The sequence below is a fragment of the Schistocerca americana genome, chromosome 6 (assembly GCF_021461395.2).
Source record: "Schistocerca americana isolate TAMUIC-IGC-003095 chromosome 6, iqSchAmer2.1, whole genome shotgun sequence".
Lineage (NCBI taxonomy): Eukaryota > Metazoa > Arthropoda > Insecta > Orthoptera > Acrididae > Schistocerca > Schistocerca americana.
This window is the reverse complement of record NC_060124.1, coordinates 422,113,485-422,131,181: the sequence shown is the minus strand read 5'-3', so window position 1 is coordinate 422,131,181 and position 17,697 is coordinate 422,113,485. Positions and strand designations below refer to the sequence as shown.

General features: G+C 40.4%; 1 pseudogene; it reads right to left on the bottom strand.

The window, feature by feature from the left end:
- Positions 1–17,110, bottom strand: part of LOC124620182 — a 219,204-nt pseudogene extending 202,094 nt beyond the window's left edge.
- Between the last annotated feature and the right edge of the window lie 587 nt (positions 17,111–17,697).

The window sequence follows — 17,697 nt, the reverse complement described above, 5'->3', positions numbered from 1 at the left end:
TCGATTGCTAAGGATGTCGGGCCTCGCTCGAGGCAGCGGTACCCCGCCGCTTCGATAGGAGGCGACAGAATCGCGTCTCTGCGAAATAAAGGAGCACGTACGGCCCCGCTGTGCGTTATCTGGGTCCCTTCTGCGAGCAGTGCTATATGTGACGCCGGACGTGCAGTGTCTGCAACGGCGAGACTGTTGTCATTGCGGTTTGAGGGAAGATTTTGCGGAAGTTGTGCGGTGACCCTCCGGCAGTTGGATGCATGGTGTCGTTCCTTGGTCTAAGTAACGCACCTTGCAGTGGAGTAACCGTGGTAGACATAGTGGATGGCTGCCAGATATGATTTATTAATAGAGGTGTTGCATATCGTCTATCAGAAACACCAGACGGAGGTGTCAACCACTCCCCATATTAGTCACCTGCATTGGATGCTTCCAGAGATCCATTTACTAATGGAGAGCAAAGAAACACTTCAGTAAATGGCGAGCGCCATGTTTGATGCAAACATTTTTCACTGCCATCAGAAAAACAGGATCTGAACGTTCCGGTGTGTGTCTGGGCTTTGAAGTTCCTGAATTTTACTGGGTCAAAAAATTTGGTGTTTTAAGGATAAATGTTGTGGTTCATGGTCTGGGTTCCTGTAGTCATGTCCTAGTTCATGAACCACGGGCAACGTATGAGTGGCCAAGTAAGTGGTCCCGACAGTCGGGATACCAGTTACTTCGGAATAAGGCTGGGCATCTTGGACATATTCTGAGTCGTGGTCACCTTTGTGCTCATACGGACTACCAAATCCACCGGTTAGTCCCTCAGCCGTTAGGGGTAAAACCCAATGGGACTCGGGGCAAGTAAGGCTAGCAACCTGCTTCCCTGGTACTTTAAATATGATGCTGGCAACAATCAGAGCAAAATGCCTCGGACCTTTGGAGGTGACGGAGTCCCACCTCTAACTGACAAACCAGGGACTCCTAAGATACGACTTGGCAAACAAATGGTAATGAGATGGGGAGCTATTAATATCAATGGGGGCTACTCTGGGAAGAAGGTAGAACTGGCAGAGGCTGCAAGTAAGATGGGGCTGGACGTTTTAGCTGTTAGTGACATTCGGGTAAGGGGTGAGAAAGAAGAGGTAGTGGGAGAATACAAGGTCTACCTGTCAGGAGTCAAAGCAGGAATAGCACAATGGGGTGTAGGGCTTTACATCAGGAAAGAAATGGAACCCAGCGTAGTTGCAATAAGGTATGTAAACGAACGACTGATGTGGATAGATTTGACAGTGTCTAGCAAGAAAATTAGGATTGTGTCAGTATATTCGCATTGTGAAGGGACAGATCAAGATAAGATGGATAGTTTTTATGAGGCACTCAGTGATGTAGTTGTTAGAGTAAAGGACAAGGACAGTGTTCTGCTCATGAGTGATTTTAACGCCAGGATTGGAAATCGAACAGAAGGGTATGAAAAGGTTATGGGTAAATTTGGAGAGGATATGGAGGCCAACAGGAACGGGAAACAACTCTTGGATTTCTGTGCCAGTATGAGCTTAGTAATCACAAACTCCTTTTTTAAACATAAGAACATTCACCGGTATACTTGGGAAGGCAAGGGAACCAGATCTGTCATTGACTATATAATAAGAGATCAGGAATTCAGGAAGGCTGTGAGGGACACACGTGTATTCAGGGGATTCTTTGATGACACTGATCATTATTTAATCTGCAGTGAAATAGGGATTGTGAGGCCGAAAGTGCAGGAGGTCAGGTCCATATGTAGGAGGATAAGAGTGGAGAAACTTCAGGATAAGAAAATCAGGCACAAGTACATAACAGCGATCTCAGAAAGGTACCAGTTAGCTGAATGTAGTCAATTACAGTCATTGGAAAAGGAATGGACAAGGTACAGGGACACAGTACTAGAAGTGGCTAAAGAATGTCTTGGAACAGTAGTGTGTAAAAGTAGGACGAAGCAAACTGCTTGGTGGAATGATACAGTCAAGACAGCCTGTAAAAAGAAAAAGAAGGCGTATCAAAAATGGCTACATACCAGAACCCAGGTAGACAGAGAAAGTTATGTTGAAGAAAGAAACAAAGCCAAACAGATAATTGCAGCATCCAAGAAGAAATCATGGGAAGACTTTGGAAACAGGTTGGAGACTATGGGTCAAGCTGCTGGAAAACCATTCTGGAGTGTCATTAGAAGTCTTCGAAAGGGAGGTAAGAAGTAAATGACAAGTATTTTGGACAGGTCAGGAAAACTGCTGGTGAATCCTGCGGATGCCTTGGGCAGACGGAGGGAATATTTTGAAGAGTTGCTCAATGTAGGTGAAAATGCGATCAGTAATGTTTCAGATTTCGAGGTAGAATGGGATAGGAATGATGATGGAAATAGGATCACATTTGAGGAAGTGGAAAAAATGGTCAATAGATTGCAGTGCAATAAAGCGGCTGGGGTGGATGAAATTAAGTCGGAACTCATCAAATACAGTGGAATGTCAGGTCTTAAATGGCTACACAGGATAATTGAAATGGCCTGGGAGTCGGGACAGGTTCCATCAGACTGGACAAAAGCAGTAATCACACCAATCTTTAAACATGGAAACAGAAAAGATTGTAACAACTACAGAGGTATCTCCTTAATCAGTGTTGTGGGTAAAATCTTCTCACGTATTGTTGAAAGGAAAGTGCGAGTATTAGTTGAGGACCAATTGGATGAAAATCAGTGTGGGTTTAGGCCTCTTAGAGGTTGTCAGGACCAGATCTTTAGCTTACGGCAAATAATGGAGAAGTGTTATGAGTGGAACAGGGAATTGTATCTATGCTTCATAGATCTAGAAAAGGCATATGACCGGGTTCCTAGGAGGAAGTTATTGTCTGTTCTACAAGATTATGGAATAGGAGGCAAACTTTTGCAAGCAATTAAAGGTCTTTACATGGATAGTCAGGCAGCAGTTAGAGTTGACGGTAAATTGAGTTCATGGTTCAGAGTAGTTTCAGGGGTAAGACAAGGCTGCAACCTATCTCCACTCTTGTTCATATTATTTATGGATCATATATTGAAAACAATAGACTGGCTGGGTGAGATTAAGATATGTGAACACAAAATAAGCAGTCTTGCATATGCGGATGACTTAGTTGTGATGGCAGATTCGATTGAAAGTTTGCAAAGTAATATTTCAGAGCTAGATCAGAAATGTAAGGACTATGGTATGAAGATTAGCATCTCCAAAACGAAAGTAATGTCAGTGGGAAAGAAATATAAACGGATTGAGTGCCAAATAGGAGGAACAAAGTTATAACAGGTGGACGGTTTCAAGTACTTAGGATGCATATTCTCACAGGATGGCAACATAGTGAAAGAACTGGAAGCGAGGTGTAGCAAAGCTAATGCAGTGAGCGCTCAGCTACGATCTACTCTCTTCTGCAAGAAGGAAGTCAGTACCAAGACTAAGTTATCTGTGCACCGTTCAATCTTTCGACCAACTTTGTTGTATGGGAGCGAAAGCTGGGTGGATTCAGGTTACCTTATCAACAAGGTTGAGGTTACGGATATGAAAGTAGCTAGGATGATTGCAGGTACTAGTAGATGGGAACAATGGCAGGAGGGTGTCCACAATGAGGAAATCAAAGAAAAACTGGGAATGAACTCTATAGATGTAGCAGTCAGGGCGAACAGGCTTAGATGGTGGGGTCATGTTACACGCATGGGAGAAGCAAGGTTACCCAAGAGACTCATGGATTCAGCAGTAGAGGGTAGGAGGAGTGGGGGGCAGACCGAGGAGAAGGTACCTGGATTCGGTTAAGAATGATTTTGAAGTAATAGGTTTAACATCAGAAGAGGCACCAATGTTAGCACTGAGTAGGGGATCATGGAGGAACTGTATAAGGGGGGCTATGCTCCAGACTGAACGCTGAAAGGCATAATCAGTCTTAAATGATGATGATGATGATGATGAAGGATAATGGTTAAACTCTTCAAATTTCATTAGTGTTTGTCGAGAAAATACAATTTAAACATCCTTTTGAGTTGGCGCAATTATTTAATGCCGTTAGACTTTCTGAAGCTCATTTTGAATTTAGTGGTTTTGATGCTTGAAGCAAGTTACGTAAGATTACAACGAGCTAGTAATCGCCTTATGGGTCTCTGTCAGTTGATTGTACTAAGCTGAAATTGTGTTTACATAAGTTTATTATGGGTTCTTAATTCAACTAACTTAAATTCAGTTCAAGATTGGCTATGTAAGTGTCAAGCAGGATTCCTCTGAATTAATTGAATGATTGTTTGCCTTTTCCGTTTTGTAATTATTTGATATACGTGTATTTTAGATTTTGCCTCTACCCCACATGTGTTACTGTATTCTTTGAAGGCATCCGTTAGCGAGGCCATAGGAACTGTTTGTTTGAAAGGGTATACCGCAAGTTGGGTGGCCAACGTCACTGTAATTTGAAAATTGTGTAAACTATTCGGTCTGCAGACTTATTTGTTGGTAATTTATTGTTGGATAAATGTATATAATTTATATGTGTTTCTCTGGATTTATGTCAGCGGTCCTTCTGCGACAGAATAAAGCGTGCTTAAGATTTTTGTCCAGTAGTATGACTCGACCACTTAAGATTGGATGAGTAGTCCATATAACTAATGAGAACGTATTGAATGAAATCGGGGAAAAAGACGTTTGTGGAACAATTTGTCGAAAATAGGGGATAAATGGGTAAGACCCTTTGCATGCGTCAAGGAATCAATTTCATATTGAGGTTGACTCCAGTAAGACAAGTTCAGACGGATGTAGAATTCATTGCATATGCAGAGACGAAGAGACTTGCGCATGACAGACTGGCGAGAGAGGTGCGTGAAACCAATTTTCCGGCTGAAGAAGATAACAACAAGAACAAAAACCACAACAACAACAACAAAAACCACAACAACACGCAAAACAAAAGCAACAGAATATCAAATTTAGATTTCTTGTGCAGATTGAATCAGGAAGACCGGTGCATGCTTTCAAGTGTAATAGTATTAGTGATTCTAAACTAAAAACTTCATGTGAACCTAAGTCCTGTTGTTGAAATTTTAGAGGAAACTAATGAAAATAGTGGGGAACAGTTCAAATACGAGTGATAGTCAATGAAACATTGTGATTTAATATTTTGTTTGACTGTGTGCAATTCCTCACAAACTATGTTCAAAAAATCCTTCGTCAACTGAAACGCATTTTGCAGCTCTTGTAGACATCTGCTGTGTTGCTGACCTGAGCTCATTCGCACGGTCATTTACTTGAGTACGAGCATGTAAAACACGGTCAAGAAGTTCCTCCTTTGTGTCCACTCTGCGCTTGTAGACTTCGCCCTGAAGCAAACCTCACCAACAATAATCCAATGGAGTAAAGCAGAGTGACCTCGGTGGCCCAGAACTGACGCCACTGCGACCGATACAACGACCAGGATATGTCTCAGTGGGGTAAGGAGCTCCATCGTACTGATGTACTTACGACGCCGTGTTTAAAAGAACATCCTTCTAGTATTCTGGTAACATATTTTGAAGGAAATCAAGATACCTTACTCGATGAAGCAACTGGACCGTGCGCCGTCTAGTGAGCGTTGAAAGGGCCACTAAAGACGTAATCTTAGGCCGCTTTGTTGGTATTCGCATGTGAGGACTGATGGAGAAGGACATGCGGCTGATGGAGAATCACTAGTACTATCATCCCTCAAAGCATGTACCTTTCCTCCTAATTCACTCTGCATTTGAACACACTGTCGAGTTGATCACGTACTTATGTTGTAATAATCTGTGATCTTCACATTACAGATATGTGCACGATTGTGGCTATTATGCACATGAACAGGTGCAAGTCGACAAAACTGGTTTCGACTAGGCGGACCAGATGATGTTGGGCATAGTTGAAGTCTTCTGTATATTTTAGACGTCAAGGAGGTCTGACTGAGACGAAAAAGTTCATCCCAAGAGAAGTATTTGATGTAGACGGTGCTTTGTCCGTGATATTAGAAAACAAAATCATTGTTTACTCCTGACGACACAACGGTGCCTTTCTGTAGATTATTAAATCTTCAGTTGATGCTCTTCGTTAACGACGATTCTAAACTTACATTTTCGGAAATTTATGAAATCGTTTAATATTTTATGTATGCAAATATTTGGGGAAAATCAGCTGTTGGATAATTGTTGAAATTCGTTGTGAAAACCTTCAGCTTTCTTTTATTGCGCACAGTGATATTAGTCTAGGCCGTGGACCATTTTCAAGCGTAGCAGGCATAAATGGCAGAAATGTTACACCACAATAGAAACGATGGCTAGTTGGTGTTGCAGGCCAACCATAGTTAACAAAATTGTCAGCAATGTAACAACTGTACGGAGAAATAGTCACCAGAAGACTTACTCACGTGGAAAGTCAATAAGGTCAATTTCTTCAGAAACACCAAAACGTAACTATTACCCCTCAAAGCACGTACCTTTCCTCCCAACTCACCCTGAATTTGAACGAAGTGCCATATCACACACTTACGTGGTAATGACTTTTTATCTTCACATAAGCCTTCTGGTAACGATTGATCTGTACAATTATTATACTCCTGACAACTTTAATGACTATGGTTAGCCTGCAACAGCAACTTGCAATCGTTTGTATCATGATGTAACATTCCTGTCAGCTTTGCCTGCTAATGATCTGTGACCGAAACTAGTTCCACTGAGCAAAATAAAACACACCTGAAGACGTTCATCATGAATTTCGTAGATCCTTTAACTTCCTGTTATTACTTAGGTCAGTCGGTATGGATAGCTTCGTGAGAGTACAGGGGGTTTGATGGTAACAATACCAGTGCCATTAACTATGAAATAAGCACTTTTAAAATTTCTTCCATTTAAAGAACGGAAACATGCTAGAGATTGTTTTTGTGTAACTTTTCTCCGATAATCACTGATTTACTGCTTCAGACGATTCCTGGATAAAATTGCACCGTTATTAGCCTCCTGCAGAGAAGGGATAAGAAAGTTAATGTAAGGGCTGAATCAAGTAATGCTTAACCATAGTTTGCTGCTCCAAGATTATGCTGTAGTCTTTGCGGGATGATTCCTGAAAAAAAAAAAAAAAAAAAAAAGCTGCGCTGGTGTTAGCCTCCCCTGCAGAGAAGAGCTAAGAGAGCACGTGGTCTGAACCCAGCATCTCTAATTACGACAGCGTAAATATCACTCTTGCCCTCGCCTGATCGATGAGCCCCTGTATTAGAGATTTGAGAACGGAGATAGACAACAGCTTCCTGCTACGTATTCAGTCCTCGATTGTGTTATACTATGGAAATCTGAGGTCAACAAAGATTCCATTTTCGAATTAGCATCGTAATTTGTATCCTTCAAAAATCGTAGATTCCATTTTCGAATTAGCATCGTAATTTGTATCCTTCAAAAATTGTCACCGAAGAAAAGGTTGCAGTTGATGAGCACTTGTGTATAGCCAGAATCGAAATATTTTGAAATTAACTCATTGCGCTGTGTTACATAAAGTAAAAGTCTGATCTAAAAGTGCTCTGCAGTTTTTATTTGATTTAAGTTAAATAGTTTTCGGTGCTTGAGAAGAGATTTGTCAGATTTGCGTCCATGGAAATATAAACTTCTCCTTGCTCATCTAGACTAAATAAATCTTCATTATCTGATAGCCCTTTCTTTTGCGGTGTTGTACAGGATCAGTAAGCATCCTCTCACAAGGGGACCTCGTCTACTCGTCAGCACCGATTTCGTCCAAATGTGTGGTGTGTGTGTGTGTCGGGAGTGATAAGAAGTTGAAAATTACAGAAGTGGGACCTCCAAATGGCGAAACGCTAAGGGAAAACGTAGCATTTCTGGCGCGGGTCGACCGAGATACGAGCCATTTATGGTAGCGTAGTTTCAAGGCAATAATGCTCACAACATTGTCCTTATCAATATTTTCATAAAGGGTATAAAAAGGGAGGCAAATGAAAATTTGGGATTGGAAATAAGTGTAATATTTATGTCACCACTATTCAGAATTTTCTTCTTTTTCTAGAGAGAGAGTCTGACCTATTCAGTCCTGTAACGATTTTCTTGAGAGAAATGCTGTTTACGGTTTATTTGACATTCCAAATATTTATATGGTAGAACCCTTTTGATTTTATCATTACCAACTGCAAGAGTACCCTGAATTTCATCTCGGTTTCGCTGACAACTATGCATTTGTAAGTCGATTGTAATTAACACTGCCTTAGTGTCGTTTGTGGATGAAGACAGACATGTTTTCGTCCTAAGAGGTTTATCAAACCTTATCACAAAAAAATGTTCAAATGGCTCTGAGCACTGTGGGACTTAACTTCTAAGGTCATCAGTCCCCTAGAACTTAGAACTAATTAAACCTAACTAACCTAGAGACATCACAGACATCCATGCACAAGGCAGAATTCGAACCTGCGACCGTAGCGGTCGCGCGGTTCCAGACTGTAGTGCCTAGAACCGAAACCCTATCACAGTTAGGGGTGAAGTGTATCTACTTATAACTCAGTTATTCAGTAAACACTTTTTCAAAATTTGTAACATACTAAATTTTCCAAAGTAAGAAATTTTCATCTAAACTTCTTTTCCTCTAATTTTTTCAAATGTCATTTTTTTCTGTGTTCCCTTGAAACTGCCCCTGAGAATAACATCTCCAACATGGAAGCGCATGGTATGTCCTACACTGAAGGACAGGAAAATTAAACATCAGTGCCCTACATGCTGTAACTTTTAGCGCTTAGAACACATTGTTCCAACGTATGAAAATGTTTCAATAATTAAGTAGAGATTGAATAACACTGTCTGCTCGAAGTAGTGTATATATGCAAACTACACAGTAAAATAAAAATTAGGACAATATAAGTGTACTTATTATTTATTTGTTTTATACGATTTTAGCATTATGATTGAAAACTACAAAACGTTTTGTAACTTTAAGTAAATAATACTGTAATGAATAAACCAAAACTTCTTTTAATTGATGTATGTTGTGAAGGTTCATGAATAATGATTTCTTTAAAATCTGGAAAAAAGATTACTTTTTTTACGTCCAAGAAAAAAATTTAATTTAGAGTTGCTCAAACTCCACTACACTAATAATTAGCTAACCAGAGTAACGAAGGGATAAGGCGTTCCCTGACAGGAAATCAAAGTCAACACCACAAAAGGGCCCTTAAAACACGATTTAAAAATTAAAATGTCTTTGTTTCAAATAAATGATGTTTTATATGTGAGAGGTGTAATACGGTATTAGTAATCATACACAAAAAGCTATTTTCTGCTTGCAGAAGATAGCACCAATCGAAACCTGGAAGCAGGAGAACGGGCTGGAGGAGCAAGTGTAGTGCATATCCCCTCCAATTTTTCTTCTTGCTTTTTCCAACGTCGCAGTCCTCTGTCGTCAAAATTCGCAAAAATCTGAGCCCTTTGGTCAAATATTTGCTTCAGCGTCAGTTCATCGACCTTCCTGAGATCCCGCAATTCCGTAGCGAAGTCGAAGCAAGCGCTCCGTTCTTTAACACGACGAACTGTGTAGGGGGCAGATGCTTGATCCAAGCGCACTGTTCCCCCTTACACCATGTTTTCGATAGGCGTCTATTCGGTAGTACTCGCTTCTTTATTATGCTAACTAGATGAAATGAAACCGTGATAACAGCGTGCGTTTACAATCACAGGCCGAGGGAAATGTTTCTTTTTGTAGGCAGAGGATAGAAACGCGGGTGTTCAACCGTCTTTTTTGGTTTCTTGCTCCTGTCAGTTTGTGCCATTCCATCGGTAAGGTCTTGTTTAAGGAGCGACAGTACGGCGCGATTTAAGGTGGAGCAAGTTAATACGTATAATCTGGGAGAGGATGGACGCCAGTTTAGTTATATTACTACTTTTAAGGGAGGAAAATTCACCAGCGAAAGAGAACACTTAAAAAGCCTGGTAAATCGATTTTTACTTGTTGTTCGTCGGTTGGTTTAACAGAAAAGAAAGAGAATATTCGAAACACAGTAATTCGCTTCATCGTGGGTTTCACTGGTCAATTCGAGAGCACCACAGATTGCTCAACAAATGCCAGAGAGCGGGGCTACAACACGGTCACGACGCTGCTGTTTATTTTTGTTATACACTGAGACAATAGCGCACCAAGAGAACAATAAAATACACTTTTGAGTACAATAACGGACGACTGCGAATAGTATCGCTTATTTTGATTTGTAACATAGTTTTTACAAAAGGATGTAGCGCAATAAAACTCACCATTAACTAAAAATTGCATCATATTTATCTTTCTTCAGTTTCCTAAGGACCATGGGAGATATGAAACTGTACATTACAGGACAATTTCTTTAAGATTCTCTTGTAACACGCAAGTATGTACTGAGTAACGTCATTTTCATTTAAGAACAAAAGCTGTCCAGTAAACAACAGAAGTCCTGAATTTTGCAGAAACACGTCGTATATTCGTATTTCCCCAACAACGTGAATTGTTTTCGCTACACTCACAGCCAAATCGCTGAATATTGGACCTAGGGTATTGAACGCAGTACCTACATTATTTAACTTTCCAAATAAGCCTCCACAACCGTAGCTGAAACGAAAACCACACAGACGTGATAGTACAATGTCAAAAACAATAAAACTGTTTTACAACACAGAACAAACAAGTTCTGTAGTTTTTACTTTCTCTGTTCACAGATGACAAACATTCGTTTATTAGAAAGTCGAGTGAAGTATAGGAAATTTTGAATCGTGAGACTCCATACAAAATTGTTACGTGTCAAAAAAAGTGGCTGTGATAATACGACCAGATAGCACCAAAAATACATGCTTCTCATGCGTGAAATACTGTGTTTATGCTCTGCTGCTTTCAGCGGAGTAAGCTGCACTATAAGCACATTCGAATGTATTTCTTCATGAATAGGTTGTAGTTTATGTCACTGACTCCTTTAGATACCACTCTTTTTACATTTATTCCCCGGTCATTCAGGTTTCTTGATAATTTGCTGTTTTCTGGAACGGAAAAATGCAACAATTATTTCTTTCATTAAGCATAAACATAATTAAAAACACTTCTTGCCACAAGGGGTGCTACTGTCGTTTCAACTGTCAGACGATAATAACTTTCACAGTATTTAGTGCCGCGACTGTTTATGTTAGACTGTGGTGATGCTACAGGGAAGGCGTTTGGCATCGCGAACAAAAAAATGGTTCAAATGGCTCTGAGCACTATGGGACTCAACTGCTGAGGTCATTAGTCCCCTAGAACTTAGAACTAGTTAAACCTAACTAACCTAAGGACATCACACACATCCATGCCCGAGGCAGGATTCGAACCTGCGACCGTAGCGGTCTCGCGGCTCCAGACTGCAGCGCCAGAACCGCGCGGCCACTGCGGCCGTCGCATCGCGAACAGGACCACATTTACGTGCGGGCTGAAGAGAACAGTAACCCCGTGCCGAAGAAGTAGAGAATATATAGAGAGACTGTGACACGTTATTCAGCTGTCCCTCTGATATCACGCTACACTATTAGCCTTCATGTTTTGGGAAGACATTCTGCGGTTGTTTTCAAAACGAGAGAATTCATGTATGCTTTTGAAAGCAACACAGTTGCTGAATTGCACGCTCTGTAACTGAGCTATGTTTTGTGTACTAATGTATTTGATTACTTGTGTAAGAAAGCTTGTTTCACCCAACCTAACCATGCCATATACCTTATATGATATACCATCTAAGATATTTCGAGAATTTTGTGATGATGGAGAAATCTCCTAAAGGTTTGCGTCATACTTTGTAACATTTCAGAAACGACAGAAGCATAATATCGTTAAGTTCTTTTTTTGTGGCTAAAAACTTGGTATTTAGAGGGGAGATATTGTTGATTGTGTCTTTTTGTGCGAATGTTACGAAGTAAGTGAATCCGTTTATGACAGCTGCAACAGGCAAAAAATAGTTTTTGTTGCCTTCAGAAATTTTAAATGAAGTATGCTTTCACATTAGGAAACATGGATATTTTCAAGAATGCCTGTAATTCTCTTTGAACATTTAGTTGCATGTTTAAATTACAACTTCAAATTATAATCGGAACATTTGTAAGCTAAGTAAACAGCGTAAATTCCTCTATGAAAAAACCATGGTACACTTTTACATACGGGTAGTCATTTTGCAAAGTTTGGATTTATATAATGAACAGATGATAAACAAATCCAGGAAAAGCTAGTTTGGATAGGAATGTCTTAAGTATTAATTTCGTAAATTTCTTATTATCGAAAAATTTCGTTTTGTATTCGACCGAGTGAGTGGGTTAGGTAGTAATACACCTGATACATGAGTCGGATTTTACGTAATTCATCCACGGAACACACAATATATTTCACTTCTTTCAAACCCAAGTACAAATTTAATATATTTTATATACTGTTTATATAAAAGCAAACTTTTCTAGAATGTTTCTCTCAGCTCTGTTTCTAGAACTACAAAAAATGGTTCAAATGGCTCTGAGCACTATGGGACTTGACATCTGAGGTCATCAGTCCCCTAGAACTTAGACCTACTTAAACCTAACTAACCTAAGGACATCACACACATCCATGCCTGAGGCAGGATTCGAACCTGCGACCGTAGCGGTCGCTTGGTTCCAGACTGTAGCGCCTAGAACCGCATGGCCACTCCGGCCGGCACGGGTAGTCAGTTTGCAAAGTTTGGATTTATATAATGAACAGATGATAAACAAATCCAGGAGAAAGCTAGTTTAGATACGAATGTCTTAAGTATTAATTTCATAAATTTCTTATTGTCGAAAAATTTCGTTTTGTATTCGACCGAGTGGGTGGATTAGGTAGTAATACACCTGATACATGAGTCGGATTTTACGTAATTCGTGCACGGAACACACAGTATATTTCACTTCTTTCAAACCCAAGTACAAATTTAACACATTTTATATACTGTTTATGTAAAAGCAAACTTTTCTAGAATGTTTCTCTCAGCTCTGTTTCTAGAACTACAAAAAATGGTTCAAATGGCTCTGAGCACTATGGGACTTAACATCTGAGGTCATCAGTCCCCTAGAACTTAGACCTACTTAAACCTAACTAACCTAAAGACATCACACACATCCATGCCTGAGGCAGGATTCGAACCTGCGACAGTAGCAGTCGCGCGGTTCCGGACTGAAGTGCCTAGAACGGCTCGGTCACAGCGGCCGGCTTTCTAGAACTCACGGGTTAAGCATACCTCCATCTGATGTTTGTGTATTAGATATGTCTTACGTATAGTGAAAGTACTAAACCAACGGAAGATTTATGCTAAACTGAATTTCCCAGGTCATGTCTTCTTAATCTGAATGTCACGCAAAAGACGAGCTAGAGATAGAGTATCTGTGAGTTTCATAGTAATTGCTCAAAGACGATATATATCAAGCGCTCGTCCACCATGGTCAGAGTCAATTTCGCTTCTACCTTAAACTGCTAAACGTCAACAGTTGGACGTTGTTTCTTAGTTATTTGAAACACTATCCGTCTCTATCCCAATCAAGTACATTAGAATTCCGAAAACACCGTGGAGTGATGTTCAGTTTACTTTATTTAATGTGATGCTTCAGTTTCTCCAGCCGTAATTGTTGTATACTGCCGATTCATAGTGTCCAACGGGCACAGTGTTTCGGCCCTCAGACATGTTGCCATCGTCAGGTGCGCTGACGAACTGAGCTCCCGGGGCGCGCGACCGACTAATACCATTGCTCCCGCGAGCCGTTTCGTCCGCGGTCCGTGCCTGCTTCCGCTCGTCGGCGTTTGCAGAGACGTTAGCGTCAGCGTCTGTGATAGCGTTGGTGTATGTTCTCCGTCAGTCCTAGTCACCAGATCGTACTCCATTGCGTGGTTCTCGGACCACTGACTTGTTGGAATAAATCAGGCGAATATGCCTCTGGTGCTCTTGGCAAAGATCTTCGACGCTGTGCAGTGTCTGTCCAGCATATGTTTTCCCACTCAGACATAGTATCTGGTATACGACAGACGTACAGAAAACTACGTGTCGGGGTCTTGGCACAGACTTCCAAATACTGGGACAGCGTCGTTAGAGAGGCCACAGAAATTCGCCCCAGTGACCGTTTCATCAACCAAGATTGAGGCTAAAGTCTTACCAAGTAACCAGCACTGAGTTTAATTAAGAAACCTCACAGCAAACACGACGACCTGACTAGCAGGCCAGACGAGAACCTACATCAACGCTATCACAAACACCGACGTAATCCCCGAAATATTGTGCCCGTTGGATACTATGAATGGCAGTATAACTGTGGGCTGTTCCATCAACTTTATTTGTAAACCTCACATTGCGGTAGGTTATGCTTCTTGAATTTAAAATAACTATACTTTACATGTTAATTACATTCATTTTGCTGTCTTTCTTTTTTTTATGAAATACATTTGCTTATGGCTACAATATGTTACTTTTAAAAATGAAATGCTGATTTTTATGTAGACATGCATATCTCTAGTTTTAAAACTTAGCAGTAACCCTTTACCCCTATTATTTTAAGAATGGAACTCCTGTGTATAAAAGAACTCAGAAAAATACGTTACGAGTGAATTTGTGTGTTAAATAGTTTATGTTAATCGTGTGAGAGCTCTGTTGTTGAAGATGGAAAAAAATTATACTGATTAGAGAAGTTTCAAATTATTCACCCATAAAGAAATGGGAAAGTCAAAGCCAATGATTATTGAGAAAATCAAGTTTGGCAAGTACCTCACTGTTTATGACGTCATATCTGCTAAACTGTATGTCGTACAATTATATAATTTAGCTGGTACATTTAGTGGTATATGTGGACACTGTCTGCAAATGTGTTGCAAAAAGAGTTAGTTGTAAATAAGTAATAAACTCAAATGTCATGCTTGATGCTCAAGTTTTACATTATGAACAGATATATGTAGCAAGCGATTAACTTTGCTCCTTTCATTATCTTGTGGGGAATGTCAACGACAAGAAGTTCCTAAAAGGTCTGAAAGTATGTGCAAAGTTTGTTGGAAGTAGCTTAGTGCTCTCCTTCTCAAACACTGGATGAACATATTCTGGCCTCAATACATGTACATATTTTCTAACTTTAATATCTATTATGTTAAATCCTTAACGTAAGATTGTATTTCCTAATGAGTAGATTAATACAGCATTTTAGGATTTTAAATTCGATCATTAACTATATGGAACGCCGAAAATCAAAGTTTTGCTGGTCCTGAAGCTTTGAGATAGGCAACCTGCATCTGAATTTTGGTGCCCATATATCCATTTAATCGTTTAGTAATATGGATAGCTGTTTGTAGCAGTGATAATAAATTGCAAAGGATATCTTCGTGATTTCAATTCTTTTCAGTATGTTCTGAATGTGGTCCTGTGGATTATGGAGAAGAAATCTTATTCGCAAAATTACGAGGGCCAACTTCTCAATACAAGAGATCAGAATTGTGAACCTGTCGTAGGCTACCATAGACTATTGTAAGTAAGAGTAAACTATGGTAGTTTTCCTAGTAGCTTTGGTCAGTTAAAATCACATGCACATTACCTGTACGTTAGGTGTGTTGCATACCTATCGGGCGTTACCTCATAACGATCGCTTTCTTTATGTATGCGATCAATGTTATACTAGAAAGAGCAAGTGGTGAAATCTACAAACAGAGTGACGACATATAAAAGGCCTTGTAATCTACGGCACATATCTGTTCTGCGTAGTTGTCCTCCTGCCTGTTATATAAAAATTAACAGTTTTTATAGGAAAACTCAAATTGTCATTATTCATTTCAGGTTTTATGCGAAAATTGTTGATTTGTGGAACAGCTCATGCCTCGTCTATTTTGTGGCTCCACTTTGTACCGCTATGGCGGAATCAGCTGATATGCCCCAAGTCCACCTTGTATTTTACATGTTTTATGACGGATGGATTATATATCCAGTTATCGTTACGTCCGTTTTCTATTTTGTATGGCCTTATGACGGTTAGGTTACATATCCAGCTACTTTTATACAAGCTGATAATGCCCCAAAAGGATGAAACGCATCATTGATATTAAATCATTTCGGAACCAAGACTGTTCTTATACTGAGACATAAAATACACACTGGGCTAACACTGACTGATGTGCGGTTCTAGTTATGTACGAAACAACCAACTAAACAAACAGACAAAGAAATAACCATAGAGCATTCGTTGGCTCCAGTTTAACTTATTCATTTATGTTTCTGTCCCTACCAATGTTACCAATACTACCGACAATCCTACCATTTACTTTGTCGATTATGTACTACATCAAAACTACCGAACCGCAGTTTTGAGTGTGTAACTCTACAATAGATATTACAAAGTTTTGTTATTAGCTTCTCAAACGCATTTACGTAACGGCTACAGCAGTGAAAGTGGAAAAATTAATCGCCGACCGAAACGACTTCTACAGTTGTTCTTCTTGCAGGCAGATGGGAGATAAACACGCGGGAGTAACTCTGGTACAATTATCAGCCTGAAAAACTGTACACAAAGTAGACTACAGAAATTACGAGCGCGTCATCTGATAAGCACGTTGTTTTTACTGCATTATAAAAAAGAACTACGAATTAGAAACGCGAATTAGAAACGCGCAAAAGAATAAAATTGTGATACCAGCTGTAAACATTGTATGGGAAGACAGGCTACTCTTTACCGTGTTACACATAGGAGAACGATTACGGCCAAATACGACGCCTTTTAACTATAGTTTCGCAGCCAGGCAGATAGAGAGCACCACTGTGCCACCGAATAACGTTGCTGGGCATGCGTGGTGTGGTATGCGATACTGCGCCGAATTAATGGCAGCTGGCCGCTCGGTGTCCTTCTGCGGTGCCGTTCCTGCCACACGAGTGGGCAAACAATTTTATTGTTTTAGCCGATCCTCTGTAAGCCGGTAAAAGCTAACTACGTGTCCCTTGTTAGCGGCAGATGCCATCTACATCGTTACAGCCTGGCGGTCGCTTTGCTTATATTTGTACGAGCACAGCCGGGCGGCGCACACGTAAACATGGAGCGCGGCTAAGGCCCACGTTGCGCTTCAGGCTGCTGCTGTCGGGTTTGTATCGCGGAGAGCGGCGCCATCTCGTTACGCGATCCGCCTCTATCGTGGACGTTGTGCTGATGTTGGGCTGCACTGTTCCAGGTTAAATATACATGTCTGGAGTAAAACCGCTTGAGCACATCGCTGCCTTTCTTGGTGAAACGTTAGTGTGTCCAGAGTAACGCAAATATATGATACTTAAATGTTGCTGTTCCATCTCTCTCTCCCACTCTCTCTCTTTCTCTTTCTCTGTACGTATATGTCCATTTTCAGGGTGGGATGAAATTCTGAATGTGGTGTAAATGTTACCAAATTGTGTGATGACATCTCTTCCACTTCTGTTCCCCCACAGGACGTGACATTTCGAAACAACTGGAGCTTGATGCTTCCATCTCACATGTGTTCGGCAAACATTTTTTACTTGAAGGAAGGCGACTTCCCAGCCAAGATCGAATTTCTAAAACGTTTATTTCCTATAATCGATTTCGGTAAACAGAGTTCCAAACATCTGAGCTGTGAATGTGTACATAATTTGTAAAACATACTACGTTATACAAAATAGCCTACTTGTCATAAGTATAATGGATAGACTGAACTGTTGTTACACACACCTCAGCACAGGCTAATA